The 15,625-nt window shown below is 43.3% G+C and overlaps 1 protein-coding gene and 1 long non-coding RNA gene across 3 annotated transcripts in view; both read left to right on the forward strand.

Moving 5' to 3' along the window:
- The first annotated feature begins 1,236 nt into the window (after window positions 1-1,236).
- On the forward strand, window positions 1,237-10,272 carry LOC104996180. Of its 2 annotated transcripts, XR_826144.1 has the most exons (5): window positions 1,259-1,330; window positions 2,534-2,572; window positions 3,999-4,084; window positions 4,833-4,913; window positions 9,899-10,272. It is a non-coding gene; the product is annotated as an uncharacterized LOC104996180 (long non-coding RNA). The 2 variants fall into 2 exon arrangements; XR_826143.1 differs by lacking the exon at window positions 9,899-10,272 and having other exon boundaries at window positions 1,237-1,330; window positions 4,833-5,045.
- Window positions 10,273-13,381: 3,109 nt separating this feature from the next.
- Window positions 13,382-15,625, forward strand: part of MATR3 (matrin 3) — a 27,962-nt gene continuing 25,718 nt past the window's right edge. The window contains exon 1 of the mRNA XM_010850317.1: window positions 13,382-13,529. The gene's annotated coding sequence lies outside the window, so the exon portion shown is untranslated. The remainder of the gene's footprint in view (window positions 13,530-15,625) is intronic.

The raw sequence follows: 15,625 nt of genomic DNA on the forward strand, positions 1-15,625 counted from the left end.
TCAGCCACATTCCTATTTAACTGCAAAGCACATCTCCTGCCTACCAGCCCAGCACTGATCATATGATGTTTTTAAATACTGTATTTATGTAAGCCTTTTTCCTACCATAGACTGTGTCCAACTCCATCCAAACTGGGGAGGGTTTGTGTTTGCCACTTCAGGGCTCTCTATCCTTAGAGCCTGAAATTTTTTCCTGGAATCAATGTAGGACTCTGGGCTTTCTCAGCAGAGGTCTGGGAGGGTTGGGTTTATAGGAAGCACATTTTTTTCCCATTATGAAATACCTGAGGAAATAGATAATAAGACATGCTGGCAGATGACAAGGACTTTGGCTACTCCCAAGGGTTCACCTGACAAAGGTGCCAGGTGCAATAGATGGGCCGAGCCAACCAGATGCTGGGGACTGGGGGCAGGGAGATGCCAGGAACAAAGTGGCTTTAGAATTTGGAAAATTATAGAATGGATTTAGGAAGTACTGCTACTGGACCTTGCCTTTCTCATCCTCAGCTTCACCAAAATGTTCAGTAGGAGAGAATCATAGTGACTTCAAGTAGTGAGGGGAGGATTAGTGTTCAAAAGAAATGCTGATAACCTGGTGGACAACCCGTCCAGACCAAAGATGTGGCCTCTTTGGCTGACTGTGCCACGGTGGAAGGCAAGTTTGGCAGAGAAAGCCAGTACTCTTTAGCCGCTGCAGCTCAGTTAAAAATCCCACTGCAGGGCCCCAGGGATGTGGTCCCGCAGGTTAGGCTGTAGGAGCGACTAGCATAAATAATCCGGGCGAAAACCTCCTGGAGAGATCCCAAAAACCAAGGTGACCTGTGTGCGTGGGCGATCCGTTGGCTGAGTGACAGAAATGCTGAAGAAAGCCAGGAAGAGGATCTGCGTGGGAGGTGGAAAAAGCGTGGGCTGAGCTTGCAGCAACCAAAAGGCGCCACACACGTGTGCGAGGAACTCGCGGCGCTCGGAGTGGGCTGACAGGAAGCACCGCCCCACTAGGACACATCAAGTTTTCTCTTAAGCAGTTTCAAACCCAGCGCGCTTTCCATGTGTAAGTACAAATGAGATGGGTGTCAAATAACCATAGCGCTTGTTCGGATTTCTATCTTTTCTCTTCTTGGGTCTAGCTCCTGTGTAGAGCATGCCCACCTCTACCACAGCTCTCCCATTTTCCTAACGCTTTCCTGGGCGGGGTTTCTGGGCCCCGCCCACCGAGGGCCCGCCCAGTAGCCGCCCCGGGGCGGGGCTCCCCTCGGCTCTCGACTGCCCTTTTCCCCTGCGGTCTCTGCCCCGGCTGCTGTGTCTCTACCGAGCTCCGGACACGTGCAGGGTGAGTAAGAGCAAAGTGGGGAGAAGCCTTGGAGGTTTACCGGCTAGGGGCGAGAGACAGTGGTTTGGAGGCTTCTTCCGAGGCACGGGACGAAACTGGGGCTCGTTCCCTAGTGACCCCAGGTTTGGAGGGCATCTTGAAGAAATGCTGAGGGATCGTACCCCTAGAGTCACCCCCTGTTTTCTACCATCCCTGCTGTCCCTGGAGAGTTGCCGGGAGTCGGTCTCGGGGAGCCTTGGTCCCAGGCACCAGGGCCAGGGACTTGGGAAGGTTCGTGAGGAACACGTGGTCGGGTGGAGCTCCGTCAGTCCGTTCAACCCCAGCGCGGAAAGGGACAAGCTATTTTTAGATTCGTTTTTAGACCTGGACAATGAGCCCTCTATTCTCCTTTTCCTCTAATTGTTTGGAAACGTTTTGGAGTGAAATTAGAGGAAGGCTGGGGAAAAGTATTGTCTTAGATACTCTCACCTTATACAAACAAGGTAAATTGTAAGTGTGAATGGGTAGGAATGTTTATTAACATTTTTGCAAACATTTTGGTTATTGTTTTCAACCAGTAGTTGGGGTCGTTGGCAAGAATAGCAACCTAACTGTCGCTAGTTTCTTTAACATCCCTTACTGCATCCAGTTATTTTTTAAAATGCTGCTTTTATGGTTCAAGAGATCACATAATTGAGGCCCTTCTCAATCTGGTTTCAACCAGCCTTTCCAATTTTTAGTGCCCATTGCCTTCCAAGGGTAAGTTCCCCTTCTGCTCACCAGTATTCATCATCTCTTTGCTTAGAGTAAGTTCCTGATAATAGCAAATGTTTAGTGCCCAGTCTATAGCAGATATTATCTTATGCACTTAATTTATATTCCATTTAAACCTCCCGAACACCTGGTGTACAACACCCCCATTCTACAAATGAGACAGGTACAGAGGTTAAGTTATTTGCCCACTGTCACTTGGCTGTTAAGTGACAGCCAAGCTTCCTGATACTTGTTGATGAGACCATTAATTTGCTACTGTTGAACTGCTGTGGTATGCAAGTAAGAATGACAACAATAAAGCTAACCAAGGGAAAGCTGTTAGTTCTTGACTATTGTTTCTGTGGTTCAGGCCTCACTAAGTTAAGGGAGTTTTGAGGGTAGGGGTCTTGAACGCCTCACAAGTGTTCACTAACTGTTGGCTGTCTCTAACCTGGAGTGCTTTGATTGCAGAGCATCCAGCTGTGAACTTTCAAGCAGATGCAGCCCCAGGTAAGTGCAGCTCCATTAACCTACCTTTGGCCCCAGCTGTAGGCAGCTGCCTAGGTTTCCGTGTACCTAGGCAAGTGTTACACTGCTGGGAGAACAGCAGCTGATAGCTGGTTGGCATTCTGGGCCTGGTTCATGCCTACTCTGTTATTAACTATACCAGGATGCCAGCATAGTTGTTTTTCCATTGAGGTTAAATCTGCAAGCATGTGCCTTTGCAGGGAGAAACCTAACGTGGAGAATGGTTCTGGTCTGACAGGTTTGACTAGAATGAAGTTCTTTGAATCATACCTTGGAAACAGAAGAAACAGAGGGATATATAAATAGAGAGAACAAGTTGAGGTGTTTTTTTTTGTTGGTTTTTTTTTTTTGAGTCTACCGAGTGCTCAAACGGGGCCATGGGATTTTTGCAGATTTCACTGAAATCAAAGTTCATAGCTCCCACTCCTCTACCAACACAGAGCTACTCAGGATAATCCCTTTGTAGAAAGATTTTATAACTCTAGTTACTTGTGAGAATGCCATACCTTACAAGGAATGTGGATGTGAATTTGCTTTAAAATGATGAGCATTCTTTATCTCATTAATAGAATATAAAAATAGCAATTAATTGAGGGGCTCCAAATACTAGGCCTAGCTACAGCAGTACTAATTTCTGCTTCAGGTTGACAGATTTCTACTTTTTGTTGGTATCTTCCCTTGTGGCTCAGCTGGTAAAGAATCCGCCCGCAATGCGGGAGACCTGGGTTCAATCCCAGGGTTGCAAAGATCCCCTGGAGAAGGCAAAGGGTACCTACTCCAGTATTCTGGCCTGGAGAATTCCATGGACTGTATAGATCATGGGGTTGCAAAGAGTTGGACACGACCGAGTGACTTTCACTTTACTGATTTTCAGGAGTAAGCAGAGTTATTGCTTCTTTTGGAGCAGTAATTGAGTCCCCTTTGTAGTGATTTTGTTTTGGAATGCTAATTTTCTGAGAAGAGATGCTTCTCAGTTCTAGGCAAGAGTGATGCTGGAGATTATCCAATGGGGCAGACTTAGTTGCTGCTTTCAGTGAAAAGTAACATCTTAGTTTCTACAGAAGGACTTGAGGATGTTGGGAGGCAGAGGTGTTATTTGTCAAAGCTAGTTTTGTTCTATCAATTGGCTTTCCCTTAAAAGAATTCTCTTAGCTAAACGTTGGGTGCTTTGTGTGAATACCTCAGATGTTCATTGTGAATAGCCTTTTACATATGGGTCCATAATACAAGTGATAATCTAGAGAGCTTTAGTGGTAACAGGCAAGAAAAAAAGGCAAGTAATGGGAAATAATTGCTGAGGATATAAAAATTTGGTAAATCATAAATGGCAGACAGCATTGTTTCCATCTCTACAGAAAAGCAGCCTCAGAAGCTAGGATGTTGAACACTGAAATCTTTTTCTTTTTAGGATGACTCAAAAGTAGGGCATCCTTGGCCCTCCTGAAGAGATGAAATTAGTGGCAAGTGGACCATCTATCTGTATGGCGTTATCAGGTAAATGTCCTTACTCATTCTGATGCTGACCATGTGCCAGGCCTATTAGTTGGAGCCCATCAGAAAACAACTGGAAGGCAGAAACAATTGTATTTGTGCCTAACAAATTCAGCCTCTGGGCAGAAAAAGGCTGACTAGGATTTTGGTGGTTATGGTCTGAAGGTTTTTGAGATAATCTGAATCATTACATCTGAGAAAACTGAGGGGAGATTGTAAATTTCATGACGGAAAGTATAGTGTATCTTACCTTGTTCACAGATCCCAATCCCTAGATCCCAAGCACAGTGCCCAGCACATGGCAAGAACTCTCAGTGTTGGATAAAATGACTGACGGCATGGGAAAGGGTTTCCTGTTTCCTGTTTGTTTCAAGGTTTTGACAGCAGGGTCTGCAATCAGTGCTTCCAGGCCTCTGTTTTGCAGTCAATGTTCAATTCATGGGGATACCTTCTGAAATAAGTAAGAAAACTGTTTCAGGAATCATCCAGCAGTTGTCAGCTATCCAGGCTAGCGTGATGCCTCAGATGGTGTTACACTGTTGGAAGAGCAAGCACTGCCTTTATTGAGGTCTGACTTCAGCACTGTTTTGGTGTTGTGGCTGAGTACCTCTAGGCAGTGTTTTGCACCTCTGAGAGTGGAGTAACTTCTCCTGTGGAGTTGGTCCTAGTCTGGGTGCAAACAGTTTTTTTCTATTAGAAAAAGACCCTGCCTTATGGACAGCCTGTCATTTGTTTCCTCTTTGAATCCTAGATGCCTTTGCCTGAGTGAGAAACCTTCCTCCATTGGGACCCCAGAGGTCTGATGGCCCTTTGTGACATCCAAATAAGTAATGTATGTAGTCCTTTTGTCCTGAAGGTCCAGGAACATCTTTTGTTCTAATACTTGGTCTTTGAATGTGGTTCCTGACAGTGAGCTCCTAAATCCCTTAGAACTTCCTGGGTGATAGTAAAGTCTTTGTTCTAATGGGACTGGAATTTTTACACACACTCATATGATACACATTCATTCTCCAGAGAGGGGAGAGGGGTTGGAAATGATCATGATGAAGCCTCCATAAAAATTCCATTAGTATAGGGTTCAGAGAACTTCCAGGTTAGCTAACAACACATTGAAGTGCTGGGAGAGTGATGCCCCTTCCTACATACCTTCTCTTATGCATCTCTTCTATCCGGATGTTCATTTGTACCCTTTATCATATCCTTTTGCAGTAAACCAGTAAACAGTAAACTGTTTTCCTGAGCTCTTTTGAGCCCATCTAGCAAAAATGAGTCAAACCCAAGGAGAAGGTTGTGGCAATCTCTGACTTACAGCCTTTCTGTCAGAAGCACAGGTTAACAACCTGGACTTGGGTTTGGCATCTGAAGTGGAGGAGGGGCAGTCTTGTGGGACTGTGCCCTTAGCCTCTGAGATCTGAAGTTATTTCTAGGTGTAGATGGTGTCTTAATTGAGTTACACTGCAGGACACCCAACTGCTGACAAGACCCACACATCTGGTGTCAAAAATACTGAGAGTATGGCCAGAGTTTGAGACTGAAGGAAAAACAGGAGGAACCACGAGGTTTTCTTAAAAGGTAGAAATACTTAACGTTCAAAAAAACTGTGGTGAGAACTAGAATTTTAGAGGAGAATGCTTAAAGTCTAAGACTTGAGAATTCCCTGGCAGTCCAGTGGTTAGGACTCTGTGCTTCTACTGCTGGGGGCTTGGCTTTGATCCCTGCTCAGGGAATTAAGGTGCAGAACAGCTAAAAATAAGTAAACCCAAGACTTAAACTAAGTCTTCATATTCTAGAGCTCTGCTGCATAGTACATGTGGATTTAAAACTGACAAAATCCATTTCTCCATCTCAGTACTTAGTGACTGCCTATTGGAGAGCTCAGAAGACATTTCCACCAATACAGAAAGTTATATTATATGCTGCTGTTCTAGAGCAGGGGCTGGCAAACTTCATGTAAAGAGGCTGATAATATTTTAGGTTTGTGTACCATATAAACTTTTTATCTGTTGCAGCTACTCAACTCTGCAGTTGCAGTATACAAGCAGCCATAGATAATATGTCAACAAATGAGCACTACTGTGCTCCAATACAACTTAATTTAGGAACACTGAAATAAAAATTTCATAAACTTTTCAGTGAAGGAAAATAATTTCCTTCAACCCTTCTAAGCTTGAGGGCCTTTCAAAAACAGATGGCAGGCCAGAATTACCAACCCCTGTCTTGGGGAATGAAATTCAGGCCTTGGAAGTTTACAGCTCATTAGCAACAGATTTAGGGCCAGTACCAACATGTGTCCGTGAAAAATTAGATGTTATCAATACCTTTGCCTTAAACAAGCTTTTACCATATAGTATTAAACTCTTCAGCTTTTAGAGTACTGGGGTGACTTTAGTAAATTATCCAGTAATAGGGTAGTCCTTATTTCTTATGTTTGGGGTTTGTTGTATGTGCTTTTTTGAATGAGTTACTTATAAATGGTTCTTTTTTTTAAATGTACACCTAAGGAAGAGTTCCTAAGAAAGAACAGCAGTGTTTGGTTTCCAGCAGAACCTGATCACAAACCCATCCTAGTAGTGAAGTAGAAATGGTCCCTAAGGAAAGAGGAAATTTTTATATGTCAACAGTAGCCAGAAGAAAGATAAATATCATATTCTAATGCATATATATGGAATCTAGAAAAATGGTACTGAAGAACTTATTTACAGGGCAGCAGTGGAGAAACAGACATAGAGAAGAGACTTATGGACACAGGGAGAGGGGAGGAGAGGGTGAGAAGTATGGAAAGAGTAACAGGGAAACTTACATTACCATATTTAAGATAGCCAATGGGAATTTGCTGTATGGCTCAGGAAACTCAAACTGGGTTCTGTATCAACCTAGAGGAGTGGGATGGGGAGGGAGATGGGAGGGAGGCTCAAGAGGGAGGAGATATATGTATACCTATGACTGATTCATGTTGAAGTTTGAAAGAAAACATTCTTTCAAAACAAAGTTCTGTAAAGCAATTATCCTTCAGTTAAAACCTAGCTTTGAATTAAAAAAATAATATCATAAAAACAAACCAAAAAAGAATAGCCAGGAAAAAAAAATCCAGGTTTTAAAATCTGGAATCTCAAGTTATTAGAATATAGATGGCTTTCCTGGGCATGGTAAAGCTACCCAGGTGCAGGGAGAGGCCCCTGTGTTGCTACTTGAAAAAGGAAAATTCATTTGGTGTTTATGCCTGTATTCAGTACCCCCAGAGGTTTCAGTGGCTTAATCATGCACATTAAAATAATTTAATGGGATTTCCTACTTGATAAGTGAAGTTAATTAGTCACCTACTACTCCCTGTTGGCTTGAGTTTTTTTTTTTTCCTGGTAAGTCTAAGATGAAGTAACACATTTCAGCTTTAAATCCATGCCTTCTCTTTCTCCATCACCCTTTTCCCATGCTGCAATGAAAACTGAAATTGAACTGGCAGATATTGGCCTGTAAATATCCAAGCTGCCACCTCCTGCCATAGCTAGCAATTAGTAAACACAAGTGCCCCTTGAGCTGCTCAAGTTCAGGACCTATACCATATTAAGAAAGGAAAATTAAAGCAGTATGAGTAGAGGGCCCCAAATATTGAGTCTGTCACCTGTCAGTGATTTATTTCCTTTCATTCAAGGTTGGAAAAAACTATCAGTGAGCTTTTGCAATGAAAGTTTGAATTACATTTCAAATTTTAATCAGGAAAACAAAACCCCAGAGAAATAAATTCTGCAGGCCCCAAAGAGACACAAAAAGGTGGCGTAGGGCCTAGGAATTCACACTAAGGAAGACAACCTGGTTAGAGCAACTAATTAAGAACCTAAAAGAGTGACAATGGCTCCTCTGAATCTTTTTGCTTAATTAGGGCTTTATGAACAGCTCCAGTTAATAGACCTGTCAATATTCTCTTGGAAAACAATTTCACTGAATTAACAATTCAACTCTAATATTTACAATGTCTGTTTAGCAACACCTTGCTCTTTACAGTTATTTAGGAACACTTAATGAGCCCACTTGCTAGGTCATAGATTTGTCAATTTAGGATCCTAAGGCCTGGTTCAAAGGAGCCCCTGTTACTTTGGCTCTCCCTATTCTCCATTACAAGCCCTTTTGGGTGTAAGAACATTTTATACTGCTTTTTAAGGGTAACTTGACTACCTGGGAAGAGGTGATAAAATGGACCTTGAAATTTATTTCACTTTAGAATAGTTGTAGATTTACAGAAAAGCTATAAAGATAGTACAAAGAAATCCCATGTACCCTGCACCTAGTTTCTCCTGTTAGTAACATATTAGTATAGTACATTTGTTATTAATTCACTAAAGTTCATGCTTTATTCATATTTCCTTATTTTTCACCTAATGTCCTTTATCTGTTCCAGCATCCCATTGAGGATATTATATTTAGTCATCATGTCTCTTTAGGCTTCTCTTGGCTGTGACAGCTTCTTAGACTTCCTTGATCTTCTGACCATTTTTTTATTGTTTTTTTTTAATACTGAGTTGTTTGAGCTGTTTGTATGTTTTACAAACTAAGCTCTTGTCCATAGCATCATTTGCAAATATCTTCTTCCATTCTGTAGGTTGTTTTTAATACTCAAAATGCCTTAGTTATGGCCTTTATTCTCTTTCATTTAGAATAGTGGTCGAGCCTGTTGTCTTTTATAGTAGATGCTGTAGTCCCCAAATGACTGATTATTTTTACCTTATGAGCTCACAGTAGAGGATGGAATTTTGTATCAGCTGGTGGGAGAAGGGAAGAGCCAAGCCCAGGCCCTAGTGTAGGCCCAACTTCAATGAGTTGAAGAAAAGTAGACAAATCCCCAAGGTACACAGCCTGTGAATTAGATAGAACCTGGACTTCATCAGAATGGCAGATGGTAGAACTCTAGATGAGAACTCCAGGAGCTAATGGTTACGATATACTGGCCACTCCAGGAGAGTTTTCTGTGCTGCCCCTATTCCAATGGCACTATAATTTCTTGCCCCTGTATAGTAGAGCCCAATCATGATCTGTTCATCCAGGGAACTCTTCATATTTAGTTTCTTGGGGCCCTAACCTCCCTTTTACTTGTACATATAATATATCCAGGGCTGAGGAAGTGATAATAACCTATGCTATTTGCTCATCTTGTCAGAAGACTAGTTATTTAACTCATACCCTTTTTATGGTTTTACAGCTTTTATTAACTGAACGCTATGCTAGACATTGGTGATATGTGATGAACACAACACGGTCATGTTTACCACCTTCAGATTTCTTTCTGACCACGTTGGTTTCTTTCAGTCCTTTTGTATCTAGGTCTCTGTATATGCTGTTTCCCTTTCTGATTCCATCTTCCATTTCCACTTTGTATACTTTTATATCTCAGCTCAGATAGCACCTTCCCTGACTGAGCACCCATTTTATGTGTCACTGTGCTGTATTCAACCACAGAGCTAGATAGCCAGGTGCCATGTTAACAGTCCTTTGAAAAGGTATTATTCACCAGTTTTTAAATGTTTATCTTACTCACATATAGCCAAGCAGCCTCAATTATACCAATAGCTGACTAAAGAGCTTCAACTGGTAAATATTATTATCAGTGTGTCATTATGTACCCAATATAGAGTAAGGTCATAAGTGTATCCTACTTTTTAATACCCTGGTAAGTAAGGATAACAAGAATGCTGGTTTTGTTAAATTTTGAAACAAATCATGGAAACAAATATGTCAGTTTCCAAATCATTTGCTAGTGGACTCTATAAAGATATAACATGTATGTGTGTTAGTCGCTCAGTTGTGTCCGACCTTGGAACCCCACAGACTGAAGCCTACCAGGCTTCGCTGTCCATGGGATTCTCCAGGGAAGAATACTGGAGTGGATTGCTGTTCCCTTCTCCAGAGGATCTTTCCGACCCAAGGATCAAACCCGCATCTCCTGCACTGCAGGCAGACTCTTTACCATTTGAGCTACAGGAAAGTCCTGAAGATGTAACAGTGCCTAACTATTTGAAATCCTTAAAACACACATGGTTGATGGTGGTTGCCTTTAAGGGAATAGCAGTTGGGGAAAACTTCTGCGTGTGCTTTGAATTTTATTATATGTATTCCTTATTGAAAAACTCCCCCCAATTTTTAAATTTATTTTTGGCTGTGTTGCATGGCTTGCGGTATCTGCCTGACCAGGGATCAAACCCAGGACCCCTGCAGTGGAAGCATGGAATTCTCTAACTACTGGACCACCAGGAAATTCCCCAAAATTTTAAGCCCATTTCCCTTCCCTTGCAACTGCTAAAAGAGCTGCTGGTTAACAATTTTCTGTTTTTTAAATAGCCTAAAGGTTTGAAATGACCTGCTGCTGCTTAGTTGCTTCAGTCATGTCCAACTCTGTGCAGCCCTAGGGACTGTAGCCCACCAGGCTCCTCTGTCCATGGAATTCTCCAGGCAAGAGTACTGGAGTGGGTTGCCATTACCTTCTCCAGGGGATCTTCTCAACCCAGGGATTGAACCCTCGTCACCTGCATTGCAATCAGATTCTTCACCACTGAGCCACCAGGGAAGCCCCTCCAGGGCATTTTATCTATTTAAAAAGTAGATGGTGAACTGCCAGGAGACCACAGCCTTGCTGAAGGCAGTCCAATATAATGCTCAAACAGGCAAGCTTCTTAATCTCTTATGTAAAATAAGAGTAAAGGTACTTTACTCTTAAAATTATATTATCAGCTGCTTAGTGATTGTGTGGTATGAAAATATATGTCCTCAACCAATATGACCCCTCTGCTCAAAACTTTAGAAAGATTAGCTTTATGGAGATTGTATCCTGGTGTTTAAAGTTTTATTCCAAACTTGTCACTTAGACCTTTCAAAGTCTCAGCAGAAATTCTTGCTTTGTAGCCTCTGTCATCACTGGTATACCACGCCCACTCCTAAGAAACCCAAATGTGAATAGAACTCTTGATCCATCTCTTCTCATAGCCAGGCCCATCTTGAGGCCAGCCTCCTTGTCCAGTCTTCATCAGACTGGGATTCTCAAAAGCTGATAATCTGTCTTATCCATCATTGTATGTGTGCATGCGTGCTAAGCTGCTTCAGTCATGTCTGACTCTTTGCAACCCTGTGGACTGTAGCCTGCTGGGCTCCTCTGTCCATGGGATTCTCCGGGCAAGGATACTGGAATGGGCTGCCATGCTCTTCTCCAGGGAATTTTCCCAACCCAGGGATCGAACCACCCATCATGAAATAGACATTTGACGACTGAAATCTTGTATTACCTTTGGTTTCCAGTGTGTCTTTTTGCTGTTGACCTACTAAGCAGATCCTCAATAAATAATTACTCAACTGAAAAAGTTTGCCTTTCCTTTGAACAATCACCAAATTGCATTAATAGTCTGTACAAAAGCATGGTATGTATATATCTGAAATAAGCATGCATTCATACTTCTGAATCCAGAAAAGCAGAGCTGCTTTCATCTAAGATCTGGGGAGAACATAAAGTGAAGTCTTAGCCAAAATCAGTTGGAATCAAAGACTCATAGAGTAGACGTGAAGGAGGACCCAATATTCACTGAACAAATTTCATTCCAAAGTTAACAATGTAGTAGCCTTAGGGATGCCCCAGTTCTTGATGTATTCTACCAAATGCCTTCTCAAAGCCTGTAGAAAATCATGCAGCATAATGGAGATGTGGGAGTACAGTTCCACTCTTCACAATGGCTATTTAAAATTTTTCCTTTGTGTAACTCTAGCCCTTTCCATAGATGGCTTAGTCACAGAAAACTTAAGTCACCTGACTAATTCCTAATGAAAATTCAGCACCATCCTCTCCATACCTATTACAAGAAAGAGATGTCTCCTCCAGAACTCATCCTTTGAGTAATGTCCAATATGAATCTTTCCTTCTGTTGCTGCCTTTCCCAACCAATCCTTTCCTAATTTAACTCTTCTGCAAACATTTTAATGGCCCAAAATTCTCCTGTAGTAAATCAAATCTTCCCCAACCCTGATTTCTTTTCATAGCCAGTTATTCCACATTTGGTAGTTTGTTTTACACTTTTCACATACTAAGCACCTCCCATCTGACATACTCTCCCACTGAACTGGAAGTCCCTGTTGCCAAAGCTTTTGTAGATGTTTTTAGTCCTAGGCTTGACCTCTTGGTAGCATTAGGCCCTGTTGATCGTTTAGTCCTTTGAGTACATTGGCTGTCAAGGCAGTGCAATTTCTGTGGCTTCCCCTCTACTTTTTTCCCTCATCAACATGGTCTCTTGCCATTTAACTATCAGATTAGTTTCTCAAGGCTTGGTCCTAAGGTTTCTCTTTTTACCATAGGTTTACCTAAGGTTTCTCTCTTAATCTCCAGTTCATCTAACTCTCCTTCATTTGTATTAACTTGAATTTGCCACTAACCCACACCCTTTTCTCCTGAGATCAAGGTCAAATATAACTCCTTTGAAGCTGATGCCAAACTGAAGCCTTACTGCCCCCACCTCCCATTCTCAATAGCACTGCTGACAGTTGTCATTCTTACATTGTACTTCTCCATCTTCCATATCCAAGCAAGTCTTGCTCTTTGTCCTAAATGATTTCAAAAATTTTATACAGGTCTGCTGTTCATTTTTGCCCTGTCCACTATCTTCACAGTGGACCCAGAATGGTTCAGCATACTCAAGATTTAAAATTTTTGAGGGCTATTAATCTGACTTGTATTCACTAACTTACCTCAGACGTCAGATGCCTGCCTGTCCCTCTGCATTTAAACTTCAAACCCCAGGGAAGTGGCCCTTTTCTCCATCCTTATCTATACAATTTCTCAGGATTTTCACATGTGCTATATTTCTTTGCTCATGGGGTACTTGAAGAGTGTTCTACATTCAAATTCACCAAATGGCGGCGGCGGTCTTTTCAGTGGAATGGGTTTTCGCTATCTTCCTCAATGACCCGCATACAATTTCTGAAATTAAAACCACTCAAAATAGTATCTATCTCCACTTCCTGCCCCGAACTGCCACTTCTCCGCAGTTTATCAGAAAATACCAGAGAGGGTCGAAGCCAGGGAATCCTGCGACGCACTTCTAACGCATACCTTATTTAAATTTTGCACCAAGCAGTATGGAAGAGTCAGGGGGAAAAAAATCCTTTGTGGGGACTGGGACTCGAACTCTATAAGCTATGGCGCTCCATTTCCCGCCCATAGGCGAGCTACAAGATCAGAGAACAACGATCGCAGCTGAGGGCGCGAGCGGCGTGCGCGCGCCGGGCCGGGGAGGGGCCTGGCGCGCGCAGAAATAGGACCCGAGGTGGGTTGGGGCGAGTTCTCGCGAGAGTGGGTTGGTTCTTGGGCTGCTGCCTCTGCTGCCACCTCTTACCAGCGCCGTTGCTGCGGGGGATTGTGGGAGCCACCGCGTCCCGCTCGCTTGGAGAGGTACCTCTCGTTTTCCCTCTCCCTTTCTTCAAGGTAGGCGTGAAGCGGGTAAGAATCGGGGTGGGGTGGCCGGGGGCTCTCGGCGTCCGCCGGGAGGAGGCAGCGACAGCAACAGGGGCCGCGGGGAGCCGGCGGCGCGCCTTTCTTGCTCGCTCCCGTTCGCCTGCTCTGCCTCCCTCCGCGCTGCGTATGTGAGCCGCCTGATCGGCGGCCGCCATGTTAGGAGCTCAGTGGCGGCGCAACCAGCCTTCTCGGGTGGCGGAGGTGAGCGGTCCCGTAGGGAGACACGCGGCCAGCCAAGGGCCCAGAGTGCGGAGGCAGAGTCGGGGCGCGCCGAGGGCAGCTGATCGGCCGAGCTTCCTGCGTTCCGGGCTGTCTGTGGGCGGGGGCGGGACGACGAGCCCGTTACACGCGGGCTGCTGCTCTGAGGGAAAGGGAGGAGCGCTCGAGGCCTGAGGGACCGACTAACCATGAGGGGGTTGGCCTGCCGTTTGGGGAGGATAGTTAAGCTAAAACCAGCCCCAGATATATTTGCCTTTCCCCCCCCCCGTTTTGCGCCTGAAAACGTTCCCCAAAATGGAGGATTCCGTAGACTCCGAAAAGCTTAGCCGTTTGAGCAGCGTTTCTTGGTGTCGCGACCTTCGCTGCTTTCCTCGCCCATCGTTTCATAGCGCCCCCTAATACTCCCCTGTCCCCCGCCCACACACAGGCGCGCGCGGTTTTAGCCGGGCCTCAGAAACAATTCCCCCCTCCCCCCGCCATCGCGTAAAAATGGCCGAAAAATTAAACGTTAACGCTTGTTCATCGTGTTGCGTCGTGGATAAAGCCTTCTGCGGTACGCTGCGAAGGAGATTTGTTCTTGTTTAGAGAGTCACCTCACATTCCTTTCCTCTATATTAAAATACTATCAGTCTAAGCTTCTCTAGGGAGGATGGTGTGGTGTGGGGACCTTCCGGTTTCCAGACAAAGGGTTTATAGTAGCCTGGTGTAGTCGCGGCTTCGTTGTTCTTTTCATCGCCGGCGCTGTGCCACGTTCTGTGTTATACAAAGACTTTTCCCATATACAGTGGAGTAGTATTTCCTAGGTATTTATCCTGCTCTGTGGCGCTATTCTGTGTAATAGTCCTATTGGATCAGTTACGGTTTTCCAGCCAGATATTTCTAGAACGGTTATGGCGATTCCAAAATTCTAGTCTTTCACGAGCGCTGTAAAGTGTGCGAGTTGTTGATTTCCCAGGCCGTAGTGATGAGATTTTGCATTGATGCTGCGTTCTGCTCGATGAACAGAGCTTAGTTTAAGATTTTTAGATAGTCGACGAAACATTTTTCTCCCAGGTAGATTTAAACAGTTGTACTCTGCGGGCAAAAATTATATTTCAGGCTATTTTCATACGTGTTCAAAATTACCTTTTAAAAACGAAACGACTCGATCTTCGGAGTCTAGCGACATAATTGTTTAACATTAGTATTGTTTTGGAAATCAAGAATTCGGATCTCTTAGCTGTGTGTAAGTGGAGTTGCTTTTATGTAACATTTTGAACTAATTCGAAAGTATTTAATTACCCTTGACCTAAACATTCTGTATGTTAAAGAAGTCTTTAAACATACTTATTTTACTAATGGTTTTACGGAAGTGTAAACGCCAAATATTATTACAAGTTAGAGATATATAAAGACATTAACAACTGAAGAATGCAAAGAAAAAAATCTTCCTTGATTTTAGAAATAACAAGTAGCTCAAATTCCCAATTTTATAGAAAGAATTTGAGTCCAAGGAAGTGCTTGTTACGTAGGTAACCAATGGCAATGAAGCCAGTGTGTTTAGAACGCTTACATTTTGATTAGATATTTGATTCAGGCTCTGCCTGTTACAATAAATAGGCTTAAAATGGAAGAACTACGCTTATAGGAATTTATCCTGTAAATAAGGGAATAGTGTGTCAAAAGTATGTGTATGTAAATGTTAATGTTGGTTACTAAGCATATTAAAAATCCAAAGGATTCAACATTTGGAGATCTGCTAATTATAGTGTGGCCATCAAGTGATAATCTATACAGCTATTTAGAAGTATTTAAGGAAATGGCAACCCACTCTAGTGTTCTTGCCTGGAGAATCCCAGGGACAGGGT

This window comes from Bison bison, unplaced genomic scaffold, assembly GCF_000754665.1.
Source record: "Bison bison bison isolate TAMUID 2011002044 unplaced genomic scaffold, Bison_UMD1.0 scf7180017864291, whole genome shotgun sequence".
NCBI classification, from domain to species: Eukaryota; Metazoa; Chordata; class Mammalia; order Artiodactyla; family Bovidae; genus Bison; species Bison bison.